A 13,642-nucleotide genomic window follows, 5' to 3' on the forward strand; every position below is an offset into this window, starting at 1 on the left:
AGTTGTGAATGCTTTAGGCTTTTAGATAATAGTGATCGTAAAATTCAGCCACAATGAATACTTTCTGTTTGATATGAATCTTCTTGTTTCCAAGCATCATCTTAATCATTTTCTAAAAAAGAAATGCTTAGAGAAACAAACTAAAGGTTCAGAAACTTCCTGGTGTGGCTGTTTCAATGAGGATTATCGCTGCTTCTTGAAATAAAGCCAGCATAAGAGTATGGACTTTCGAAAATATGATCTGGCAGAGGATTGAAGGTTTTTTAAATGGAGAGCTGCAAAACAAAGTTTTATATCAGCATAATTTAAAAACAAAAATGAAACTAGAATGATGAAATGGAAATTAATGAAAATGGGCATATGAATCTTACCATTGGATAATTGCTTTTGATCTTACCTGAAAGGTATCAGTTTCTCCAAAGTGGCTGACTTCTTATTTTAATTAATATTAAAAACATGAAAAAGTCAAACTAACCAAAATCATATAACCCCAAAATCATTATTTATTTTATTTAAACTAAAGCAAGCAGTAAAAATGGAATGCTTAGTGCTCAAGGGAATTGAAATTAAAAGAAATGCATCAGAAATGAAAATGAGAATTTGCTGTAATGACTGTTTCTCAAAATATTATTAGTTTTATATAAACTCCATGATTTTATAATTTGTCCAGAATCAAGACCAATTCTATGATAATAAAAATTTAAATATGAAGATAGAGGTCTTGAACTCCATTTTTAATTATGGAATTATATATTTAAAACTAAAATGTATGAGAAATTGAAATGATTTAAATGTACTGCAAATTCGTCATTAACTACTTTCTTACCATAATTATTACCCAAGCTAGCTTTTAGAATAACACATCGTTGTATCGGATGATTCGCATCAAATGTCTCTTCACCATGCTTGAATTTTAATTTACAAGACTTCACCTTTTGTTGCTATGCCATATATTGATTAAGTGTTAACGGCTTAGAGGCATGCATTGGAAGTTCTCGCATCAAATGTTGCAATGGCGAATCGCCGATATGAAAATATGCGATGAGAAGTTGTGCTATGAGATAGAGTGATCGTATCATTAAAGAAATATTATATCGGGGATCAGAAAATATTTACATTGTGCTTCCCGTATCGCAAAACGCACATCGTAGATCCAGAGAAGTGACGTGAGCATAATAAATGTGATGAAATGATTGCACTATCGGTGATGCGATTGATGTCGTAGCTTAATCGGCAATCGACAAAATTTAGGTACCCGATGTAATACAATATGATTGTTGCGATGCCGATATGCGATGAAGAGCGGACCCGATAACTTTTTATGATGGGATTTTAATAACATATCGGATCCGAGATATCGGCCATAAATAAAACTGCAAGGAAGCGATTGCGATATCGGCGATGCGATGGATGACGTAAATCGGCGATCAGGATCGGCAATGTTATGCGCACGATTTAACAATTCTCAATATGCCGATATGTGATGAAGAGTGGACCCGATAATTTTATGTTGAAAATTTGATAACATATCGGATCCGAAACATCGGCCTCCTTTAAAGTTATACTCCTACCATTATTGCGATTAAACGGACGCGATATTTTATGAATTTGATTTGAATTTCATATCGGGTCCGGAATTATGTGTTTATCGCAATATCGGTAAAGTCGATTATCGGAGATAGGCGATTCATGTTCATGGAAGTATACTTCACTTGGAAAGCTCCGATAAGCGAAATGCAATATGACATATGAGTAAGATAATACATCGGAGGTCTTTGATGAGCAAAGAAATGCTAAGAACTACTTCCAATGAAATCTTATGATGCGAATGGTCTTTTGATATTCCTTGGAATTTCAATTGGGTTTTCTAAGTGAATAAAAGCAAAATTTAAAAATGCTTAAATTCTAATGCATCACAAATAAAATTTCCCTGAGCCTGTTGCAAATTTGAAATGGGTTTGCTGCTTACTTCAAGTTTTGACAGCAAATGAAAACCTGCAAATAAAACAGAACGAGAAATAAAAATAAGCTGAAGAAAAGAGGAACTAATAAGAGATGAAAATGAACTTGTAGATGCGTACCTGGAAGGAAATTGTCTGCAAATTTTACCTTATGAATCTTCAAATTCTTCCTTTGATTTATCAAAATTTTGACTTTGTTCAAAATCATCTCATCATTTATTCTAAATCTAAGTTTGCAATCAACCTAAATAAAATCTGTTTATTCATGTCCAGGGAATATAAAATTTATCAGAAATAAATATTAAGCTATGCTTCCCTTTTGAAGTGAAACAACAATTTATTACCTCTGCTCATTGCGAATTAATCTTGAGAAGAATCTGTATTATTGCAGTGACTATTCAATAATGCCTTCAGTAAATAAAGATGATGCATTTTACAGCATCAGATAATAAACTAAAGATCAGAATGGGATAAAGCCACTAATTGAGGAAAAATGTCAAAACAGATTTGAATGTGTGCACTTGGCAAAACGGATATCCTTAAGATCAGCTTTTGGCAAATTCCGAGGAAGATAATATGAACTTCATATGATTACCGTGAAAGGTTGGACTGACTAATAATGATGGAATTAAAATTAAGCTTATCATAGACAGTCATTCATTTCATGGGATAATGAGATCATGAAGCTTTTATATCTTCAACCTTTATCATATAAATTTTAAAAGAAAACCTTAGAAGGAAATCTCAAAATAAAGAAAAGTGGCTTTGAAGCGATCGATGCCATGTGCAACTTTAATTGAATCAAGAGATTATTCAGAATAGGCAGAGTAGAGGTATTGCTGTAAGAAATTTAAAAGAAAGCAAGAATTAAAATTTTCTGATAGGGAAAAATGTTTTTACTGAACATGTATGAGAAGGCTGATTGCTTTGTTTTATTTTTTTAATCTACAGAACTAATGCAAATAAATTAACTTCATAAAACAAGCTAACTAAGTTAATTCTACTCCTATTCTAACCATATGCATGAAAATGACTAGGTATAGTCATATTTCCAGTGTAACCATTCTCTCATTCTTATTCCCGCGTTTATGTACAGTTCAAATGTTAGTAATAAGAATAAAAATCTAACTAAACTAAGGAAAATAAATATGAAATCAGAATGTACAGTTATTGTTAGAAATTTAATTAAAATCTCTCTCTCCTGAAATTTCCTTTCCAATTGACTACCGATTGGATCATAAAAATCTAGATGGATTTCTATTAAGGATTGAGAAATGTTCAAAGGAAGAGATAACAGGCCAGATTGTGAAGATGAGCTTCTAAATTCAAAGGCCTGGAAAAAATTGTTAGTGTTATGTACAAATGTTAAATCATTGACAATTTTCCTTGAAGGAAAAATTTCCAAACAATTTTCAAATGAGTCAATGAAAAATGGATGGAAGCCTTTCAAATAAAATGGCAATTTATTAATTAAATTGGATTGCTGGCCAGATTGCAAAAATACATTCTCTTGTTGACATTGCCTTTGAAAAAATAGAAGCTCTTGATGAAACATTAGCATTGATTGAAATTGAAATATTGATATCTTTTGATGCTCATGATTATAATATGAAATTTCAATTTCCCAATCGGGCAAGGCATCAATTGAGTGTTTGATATGCCAGCAAAAAGTGTGAAAATTCTGCAATATAAAATCAGAAAATAAATCTAAGTTTAAACAAAATAGCTGTGAAAGAAAAACTAAAATGAAATCACTATTTGTACAACTAATGTTTCAGCACATTTGGGATCGTTTTGAAATGATTTCATTTTCACAAGGAATGGCCAGAATTATGGAATTTGGGTAATTTGGAATTCCAACTTGTGAAATAGAAAACGAATTAAGATTATGAATAGGAATGGGAGTTTGATCCTCATATGAGTCATAAATTGGAATGATTTCTTGAATGGTGAAATCATGAAGATAATTTACTGCTCTAAAATGAGGATTAGTTGAGATAATTCCTAAATTGAAGCGTTCCTCATTCTCAGATGTTATTTGAATTTTATCATGAGGATTCTCTTGAGAAAAATTGAAATCAACATCCTCAATATCAGAGTAATCATCATAAATGACCTCACAAGACTCTCTAGAATTCCCTTCAATCTCATCCAATATATCCAAACAAGGAGGAACTTGCATTTCATGTTCATTAATGGCAAAAGAATGATTGATTATTATTTCTTTATCTTGATAAAACTTTAATGGTAATTCATTTAAATCATCCTCTTTAATTTCTGAAATATCATTGATACTAAGAGGAAAAATATTACCATTATTGAAAATATCAGGATAAAGGGAAAAATGTGAACCTGAAACAATGCATTTAAAACTGTCTCTGTTTGAGAGCTCTTGTGCATTATGCTCATTGTAAATTTCAGATTGCAGATCATTCCTTTGCGTGCATATGCTTTCTTGGAGAACGCTGCTTTGCTGCTCTGATTTTGGCATTTGCTCATTATGGAGAAATTCAGAAATTTTTACAGCAGTTTGCATTTTGATTGCTGTTTGTACTTGCTGATTTGCGATTTGATTTTCCGAATTTACTTCAAAGTAGCTTTTAGATTTCAAGGCGGTTTTTTCTCCAAAATTGTTATTGTTGTCTTCTTGCATTTGAATGGAAATATTTTCCAAGCTTTGTGAAACCGCTTCATCACAATTTATTCGCACATCCAAATTGGGATTCTCATTTACATTGGAAGGGGATGGAACAAATCTTGAATCAATCTCATATGGATTGGGAATGGTTGGAAGAGAACAAATATATTTAAACCAATCTAATGATTCTTCTTCCATAGGTTTATCTTCGTCTTTAAATCTTAAACAATTCAAGTGAAATCGAATATTAAAATCATTAACAGACTCATTTTCAAACCTACGTAGATATTCAATTTCTTCACATACCTGTTCATAATCGTAGCCGTCAAATTTACAAATGAAAATTGTAACAAATTGATCCCAGCTGTGGATTGAAGCAACTGGAAGAGTTCTACACCAGCTTCTGGCTTTTGCCGCAAATGTGAGAGTAAAAATTCTGCATAAAATGCCTTCATCAATTCCTTGAAAATCGTAATTTGAAACATTTTGAATAAATTGAAAGACATGGTTAAAAGCAGAAGAATTTCTCTTACCATTGAACTTTACCTGAGACAAGAGTCTTACCACTTCGGGTGGAGTATTGGAGGATGCACGTCCATGGATACAACTCCATATTGGAAGGTCAAGAGGAGCCATTACAATAAATAAAGAATTAAAATTGAAAAGACTCCAACAGACAAAAATCTCAGGCCCTCCTTCTAGCGCCAAAAATGTTGATGCCTCGAAAATCGCTGCAACAACATTGGGGGATAACCAACCGGTCCGGACCTTAAAAGCAGCTCATTTTCCGTTTGGTGTGGTGGCTCCGACTGTTCATCTAGGTCCAGTTACCTTCTCCCTATTGCTATTGGTTTATAATGTATCTTTAACTACCAATAGACAGGGACATCAGATCACTTCTTCTTGCTGATCAGGCAAGAGAATGACCCTTAAGCTGATTTGGGTTCAGCCAAGCCACAACTAAAGTTTTGCTTCTTTGAGGAGAGGACTTAAAAGAATGTAGAATTTATTCTAAATGCAAGATTATTCTATGATGCAAGCAAAAGAAACTAATCTAAATCCTATCTTAATTAGGCAGATATAGCTCTAACCCAACTAAGAGCAAGATAATTAAAGTATTGGGATTTAGATATGTCTTGTTTATAATTAATATCAAATTAATGAAGTAGTTCAATTAATTGATATTATGGATATCAAAACACATCCTATTGAGACCTTTTTACTGAAATAATAAACCAACAACACTCAGGAAGTAGTTCACATAAATGATATTGATTATCAAATCAGCAAACCCAATAACTAAACAATAATATATGGAAATAGTTCACAACATATTACCACTCAATAAATCAGTTTTAATAAGACAGATTTCAGAGTAAGTAGTTACTCCAAAATGAGAAATTAATCCATAAAAACAGAGATACATAATAACAAGATTGAGACAAATTACCCATATTGACAATAATGCACAAACATGAATAAAATGACACATTCATATCACCATAAAATTAAAACTGATATTTGAAACAGTAGTATTAGAAATACCAATTTATTGCATCCATTTCTCTGTTTTTGGTCTCCAACATCCCTTTACATTGCTTGAACTTCTGCCTTCAAAACTAGAGCCACAATAGTGCAAGCTTTGTTCCTCATGCATAATTCAATATACAAAGGGAAAATCCTCAATAATCCCCAGATCTGAGATTTTTCACTCCTCCCTCCTACAACTCTAAATTCCAATTACAATAGTGCTTTTAGAAGCCTAGCATTGTAGAGGAGAGCAGCCTCTTTTACATTCTGCAATCTGTTATTTATAATATTTGTGAAGGAATTTTGGAGAGGAGAGTTTGTTGAAGAGAAATCTGCCAAATATAATTTTACTTGCTCCTAATTCTGATCTTCAATTGCTGGAGCATTCTCATTGCTTGAAATCCTTTTTTCCATATCTTTTCCACTGTTTTCCTGCAAAAGAAATCAAAATATCATTTCTGGCAATTGAATCAAACCCAATCAAATTCTATTTTAAATAAATAATTGAAAATAAAATATAAGCTCTGCATTGATGCTTGGAATGGTTTGATTGGTAAATGATATTATTGACCAATGGATCTGCAATTAGAAGAGGCTTTGGACAAATGAAATTGAAAATAATAACTCAGAAAATTGATTTTGTTTTCAAAATTCGGAGCCTGATCTTCTGCCTGATTTTTTGCCCAATAAATGATCAAATCTGTTGGTGAAACCTCCTCCAAAATGTTCTCCTTGATTTTCTCTTTCCAATGAGCCGTCCTGGGCCTCATTTGGCCAAGTAGAACTCAATTTATGAGCTTCCAAAGTTGATGGGTCAAATCTGATGTAAATCTGGAAATTCTGTTGCTGGGCTAAAAATGAAAATTTGAATTAAAAATTAAATCCTAAATTAGTCCCTAATTAATCCTAATTTAATTGCTAATTATAAACTAAACTATTTATTAATTTAACTAATTAATATCTAATTAACTATTTATAAGCAAATTAAATTTAATTAAAAACTAATTAATATTAATCTAAACGATATTTAAATTTAAATTAATCAAATTAATTAATTGTTATAAATTAATTAATATGATTAGTTTAAAATTTATTAATTAAATAATACATATTAATTTAAATAATATAATATATATTACATATTATATATTAATATATATTAACTAATGTTAAATATGCCAACCTACACTACACTATTAAATAAACTAACCTACCCTTCTTATCCATATGGAAACATGCTCCTATATTAACATATATTAACTTACAGTACTTATTAACTCCATTCATAAACTAATATACCAACCTACACCATACGTATGAATGTTCCTTTTTAAAAAAAAAATCTCAAACTAATATAATCATAAAGTATGCCTTTAAAGCTTTTCCATAATCGGCATTTCGGCGTGGAGAAGTGTTTCGGCTCTTCGCATCGGCAAGGTTTTTTATTCCTTTTCGCATCGGCAATCCGGGAGGGTATGACCATCGGCTTTTTTTAAAATGATGCGAAATCTCGATGCGATATATCGCATCGGGGGGTGACTAATAGGTTTGTCGGGGTTCCTTAAAAATTGTTGCGAATAGAACTCCTGATGCGATCTTTTATTTATTTTTTATATTCTTTTAATTTGTTTGTTTTAAATTTTAATTTAATTAAATTAATTATATAATATATTAATTAATTTAATTAATTTAAAATTTAATTTTAAACTTAAATTTTCATTTTTTGTTTTGTTTTTATGAACATAAGTTTTTAAACTATAGCTAAAAATAAATCTACAACCACTTAGAAAATAAATGAAAAATAATAAAAATAAACTACAGCCACTTGAATGTTTGGTTTTTCGAGATTAAGATTTGATTAGAAAATTGAAGTGAATTTCTTAAGTCCCGATGCTTAATTATTTGGCTGCATAATGAAAAATGTTGGTAAAACCCTCTACGAGTTAATATTTAAACTGAATGCGTTATTGGACAAATTTATTTACAAAATGCGATATTGTACATTTTATGCATTTTTAACCCAGGCTAGATAAATGATGAGATTTCAAATGAGTGCCATTTTCAAACCAGTTGACCAAATGAGACGAAACAAGCGTCAATGAGAAGCTTATAAAAAATCGATTCTAACAAAGCAATCAAAACAGGAATCCAAAGAAAATGTAAAATTAACCAAAGCGTAGTGCAATCAACTAAAATAAAAATCCAAAAAGGTGCTTAGCCAAAATTTTTATAGAAAGGGTCCCCATTATTCGAAGTGGACGGATCAATAATGGGGGGTGTTGTGTTTTTACCACAACAGAAGGCCAACTTGGAACGTGTTCTCAAAATCCATTTGTGATTGCTTTGATCGGGATTCTCATTTTTTGGGTCGTCTCACTAAGCTCAGGAAAATAGGTACGGTAAGAGACTACATTGTAGCTTTTGAACAATTGGCCATCAGAACTGAAGGACTAGGATGACTTTTACTTGGAATGTTTCATCAGTAGCCTAAAGGAAGCCATCCAAGCCCATGTCTAAATGCATCACCCAGTTACTTGGTTGGACGCATGCCACAAGGCCTTATAAGTAGAAGTCACCTTACATGCCCAGTTCAATCATCCAAATTTCCTCGCAAAGGCACGTCCCACCCAGGCTACGGGGCCCACCCAAACACTTAAGGTTCAAAAGGTGTTGCTGATCGAAATGGCTGAAAGAAGGAAACAAGGGCTTTGCTACTACTGTGATGACAAGTATTCCCTAAGGCATAAATGTAAGGAACCAAAATTCTTTCAAATTGATGTTACTGCAAACAACTCAGTCGATGAAGCTCCATCCATTGTAGTACCTAAGGAATAAGCGGGTAAACCCCAAAGAGACCCAATCAATGATCTCACAACTACGCCAAATGAGTCAATTTATCACTACATGCCTCGGCTAGAATTTCTTCGCCCCAGACTCTCAAAATCTGCGATTTCATTAAACATAGGCCAGTAGTGTTGTTGATTGATAATGGCATCACTCATAACTTTATATATAAGAGAGTAGCAGAAGTTGTTCATTGTTTTATATGGGTGGTATCTAATTTCCAAGTCCTTATCGTAGATGGGGCGACCATGAAATGTGAAGGATGTTGTGAAAATATTAAGCTTTGGATGGGGGATTATCAGCTCAAAACCCACATGTTTGCCATTGAAATGGGGGGTCGTGACATTGTCTTTGGTGTCGAATGGCTCAGCACATTAGGCCCTATCACAATGGATTTTCAGGAGTTATATATGAGCTTTAAGTTGAACGACCACACTCATACACTAAGGGGACTCCAGGGAGGTGCTACTACTATCATCAACTCACATCGAATGGAGAAATCTTTAAAAAGGGCCATCATGGGGTAGTAGCCTAATTTAATGCCATCTAGGCCATTGAATCCACTCCTCATATTCATTCGGATATGCAAGAGGTATTATATCACCACTAGTGGGTCTTTCGAAAACCTAAGGAGCTCCCACCCTCTAAGGGTGAACATGATCATAACATCCCTTTTGTCCTGAGTGCCTAACCACCAAATGTCTGCCCATATCGAAATCCTTTTGCACAAAAGAATGAAATTAAAAAAATCATCAAGGAGCCCCTCAAAGCGAGTGTTATTTGTCCCAACACCAACCCTTATTCATCTCTAGTGGTCATGGTTCTATAGAAAGATGGAGAAGGATGCATGTGTCCTGATTTTAGGGCCCTTAAAAAGCTCATTATCAAGGACAAATTTCTTATTCAAGTAGTTGATGATCTGCTTGATTAACTGCATGGTGCTAAATTATTTACCAAGCTAAACCTTTGCTTGAGGTATCACCAAATAGGCATGAAGGAATTTGACATTCCCAAGACAACCTTCCGACTTCATGAAGGCCATTATGAATTCTTGGTTATGCCATTTGGTCTCTGTAGTTCTCCATCCACTTTTCAGAGCCTCGTGAACCACCTTTTGAAACCATATCTTAGAAAAATTGTCCTCATCTTTTTCAATGACATTCTCATCTACAACATAACATGGGACAAACACCTTCAACATGTTGACCAAATATTGTAATTTCTCCAAGATCACAAATTATTTGTCAAATTATCCAAGTGCTCCTTTGGCATGGAAGAAGTAGAGTATTTGGGACACATTGTGGGTCGTAACAAAGTGAGGGTTGATCCGAAAAGGATTCATGCAATGCAAGATTGGCCCCAACCAAACACATTGAAGAGTTTGCGGGGATTCTTGGGTCTCATAGGTTACTATCGCAAATTTTTCAGCAATTATGGATGCATTGCCCGACCCCTCACTAATCTTCTCAAGAAAAAATCATTTATTTATACCGACACAACTTAACAGGCCTTCTTGGCTCTCAAACAGGTCATGTGTTCCACTCCAGTATTGGCCTTACCAAACTTCACCAAATCTTTTGTGATTGAGTGTGATGCTTCAGGTATGGGAATTGGCGCAATATTAATGCATAAAGGTAGACCATTGGGGTGACATTTCCAAATCCACATTGACAATCATAGCCTACAATATTTTCTAAAGCAGCGTCTACCATTGCCACAACAAAATAAATGGCTTGCAAAAATGTTGGGATATGGTTATGAGATAATTTACAAGAAGGGGCATGACAATGTAGTGGTGGATGATTTATCATGCCAATTTGAGGATGAGGGCACCCTTTTATTACTCTCTCTACCCATACCAGATTGGATTGAAGAGGACCACCATGAATGGTTCTCCCACCCCTCTCCGTCCCACTTCATTAATAAATTAAGAGTCAATCCTAATTCCTCAAAAGATTACTCTTGGAAGGATGAGATTCTTCGTTGCAGGGATCAGGTAGTGCTATCCTTGACCTCCACCCTCAAAACCCACATCTTGGAAGAGTTTCACTCCTCTCTGATTGCAAGACATTCAAGCTTTCATAAGACTTATGCACGAGCATACCACTCTTTCTTTTGGACTGGCATGAAGAACAACATTCCTACTTTTGTAGATGAATGCGATGTATGCCAACGCAACAAAGGGGAAACGATCAAGCTACCGGGAACCTTACAACCTTTGGTACTCCCTGCTTCTGTCTAGCCAAATGTTTCCATGGATTTCATTACAGGTCTCCCAAGGTCAGGCAACAAATCAATCATCATGGTGGTTGTTGACAGGCTTTCTAAATATGCTAATTTTTGCGCTCTACCACACTCATTACCCCAACATTGGTGGATCAAGTTTTCTTGGACCAAATCTTCAAACTGCATGGTATGTCGAATTCCATTTGTCTGATTGAGACCCCACTTTCACTAGCAAATTTTGGCAGGAAATTTTCAAGCTCCAGGGTACACAACTCCAACTGAGTACAACTTATCATCCCCAAACAAATGATCAGACATAAGTAGTCAACAAATGTTTGGAGACCTATCTGTGGTGCTTCACTTCATACAATCCACATCAATGGGTACAGTGGTTGCCTTTAGCTGAATGGTGGTATAATACTAACTATCATGAAGCCACCAAGATGACGCCATATGAGACGGTGTATGGCCAAATCCCACCTTCACCAGTCTCTTATATCCTTGGATGTTCCAAAGTATAGGTATTTGATCAACTCCTATAGAGTCATGCCTCCATGATCGCTCATCTCAAAGATAATCTACATCAAACTCAGAACAAAATGAAGCAACAGGTTAACCAACATCGTTCCAAGTAGTTATTTGAAATAGGTGACTAGGTGTTCCTACGACTCAAACCATATAAGCAGACCTCTCTCAAAGAAAAGGGCTACTAGAAACTAGCACCAAAATTCTATAGGCCTTATCAGGTACTTCAACAAATAGCAGTGGTTGCTTACAAGATGGCCATGCCAACTACTTCAAAAATTCACCCGGTCTTCCATGTATGATGCCTCAAGAAATTTGTGGGGAAAAATTGCAAAGTTCAAACAAGTCTGCCAGAATTGGATGAGGAAGGCTCACTTTTTCTCCAATCAAAACAGGTTCTCGATACTCTCGCGCGACATCTCCACGGCCACATGATCAAGGAAGTCCTCATCTAAAGAAAAACACCTCTCTAGAAGATGCGACATAGGAACCAACCACTATTCTTCAACAATTTTTGCAGCTTCAGCCTTGAGGACAATGTTGCTTTTGATGGGGGAGGGCATGTTAGGGTCCAACCCTAACCCCTTTATTTATGTAATAAGTCCAAGGGTCCTACTCCGAGTCATAGTTCTTTAGTGAGTCAATAAGGCCTGTAAGCGGTTATTCGCATTAATAATAATTGTAAGTTGTTGACCCACATCATAGAAAAGGGACCACAATTAGTTATAAACGAGTCATAGTTAATAAATAAAGTGGTTAACCCATGTTATGCAGGGGACCACCAGTGGTTAGGGTTTTGGATGTCATTAAGCTACAAATAGTCTTATATAGTAAGGGAAGAATCATCGAGTCTTATTATAATTGAGCTTTGCTCTGTTTGAGGTTGCCCCCTCGAAGAGGCAAGTGAACATTGTATTATGTTTCTAAATAATAAAATATCTTTCAGCTTATCTTGTGTCATGTGATATTTCTGTGTTTCGGGCTATATTGTTTTGTATTTCTGGTATTTTGATTTTCTCGCAGGTCAAGTGCATAACAAGTTTTCGAGCATTGGGATTTTTTTTTCGAAGGGATCATAATACACAAGAGGAGATTCAAGAGTAGTATCTTGATAAGGGTGATGATGATAACAATTCCCTTGTCATACAGACAAGTAAGGCCAGGGGAGGGAAAAGAAGAACCCACGAGGAAAGAATACCCTAGGAGTTGAAGAAAAGAAGGACATGAACAAAGTGAAATTATTTGCATGTCACAATTTTGGCCACTATGCAAGCCAATGTTTAAAAAAGAAGAAGGGAAGGGGGAATTCATAGGTTGTTACATCAATAGACTAATAAGTGAGTGAGTTTACTAAAGGTTCTAGAAAGAGTTCTTTTCGGTGACATGTTTTTTTGGCACCATTGGCAAAGGTGCATCATTCATGGACAATGGAGCATCTCGTCATTGTGAGAATTATTTGCTAGCATAAGAGAGGATGATCTAGATCTCAATATGCAGCTTGGTAATAATGCCAAGTGTGCAGTGGAGGGAATTGGAACTATACAATTTCAACTAGAGTTAGGTGAACCCATGGAGGTTAAAAAAGTTTTATATGTTCCAAGGATATGCAAGAACCTTTTTACAATATTTGAGGAGAAGGGATATAGGTAGGTTTTAACCCTGTAAAATTTAATTACTGTAAACAAATTCTTAATTATAATAGAAAATATACAATGGAAAACACACATAAACATAAATATTTGATCTTGGAAACCCAAAACTAGGAAAACCAATAATATTTTTCAATATATATCAATGATTGCATAGTTGTTATACAATTCCCTCTTAAAATAGGATTACCTTCTAGAGAAAAAAATCGTAACACATACCCACCAATCTAAAGTTCTTTTCTGAGATGGATAAGTTATTGTCGGGTTGA

Source organism: Pinus tabuliformis, chromosome 2_2 (genome assembly GCF_031772625.1).
Source record: "Pinus tabuliformis cultivar Carrire ecotype Pingquan chromosome 2_2, CPIR1, whole genome shotgun sequence".
NCBI lineage: Eukaryota > Viridiplantae > Streptophyta > Pinopsida > Pinales > Pinaceae > Pinus > Pinus tabuliformis.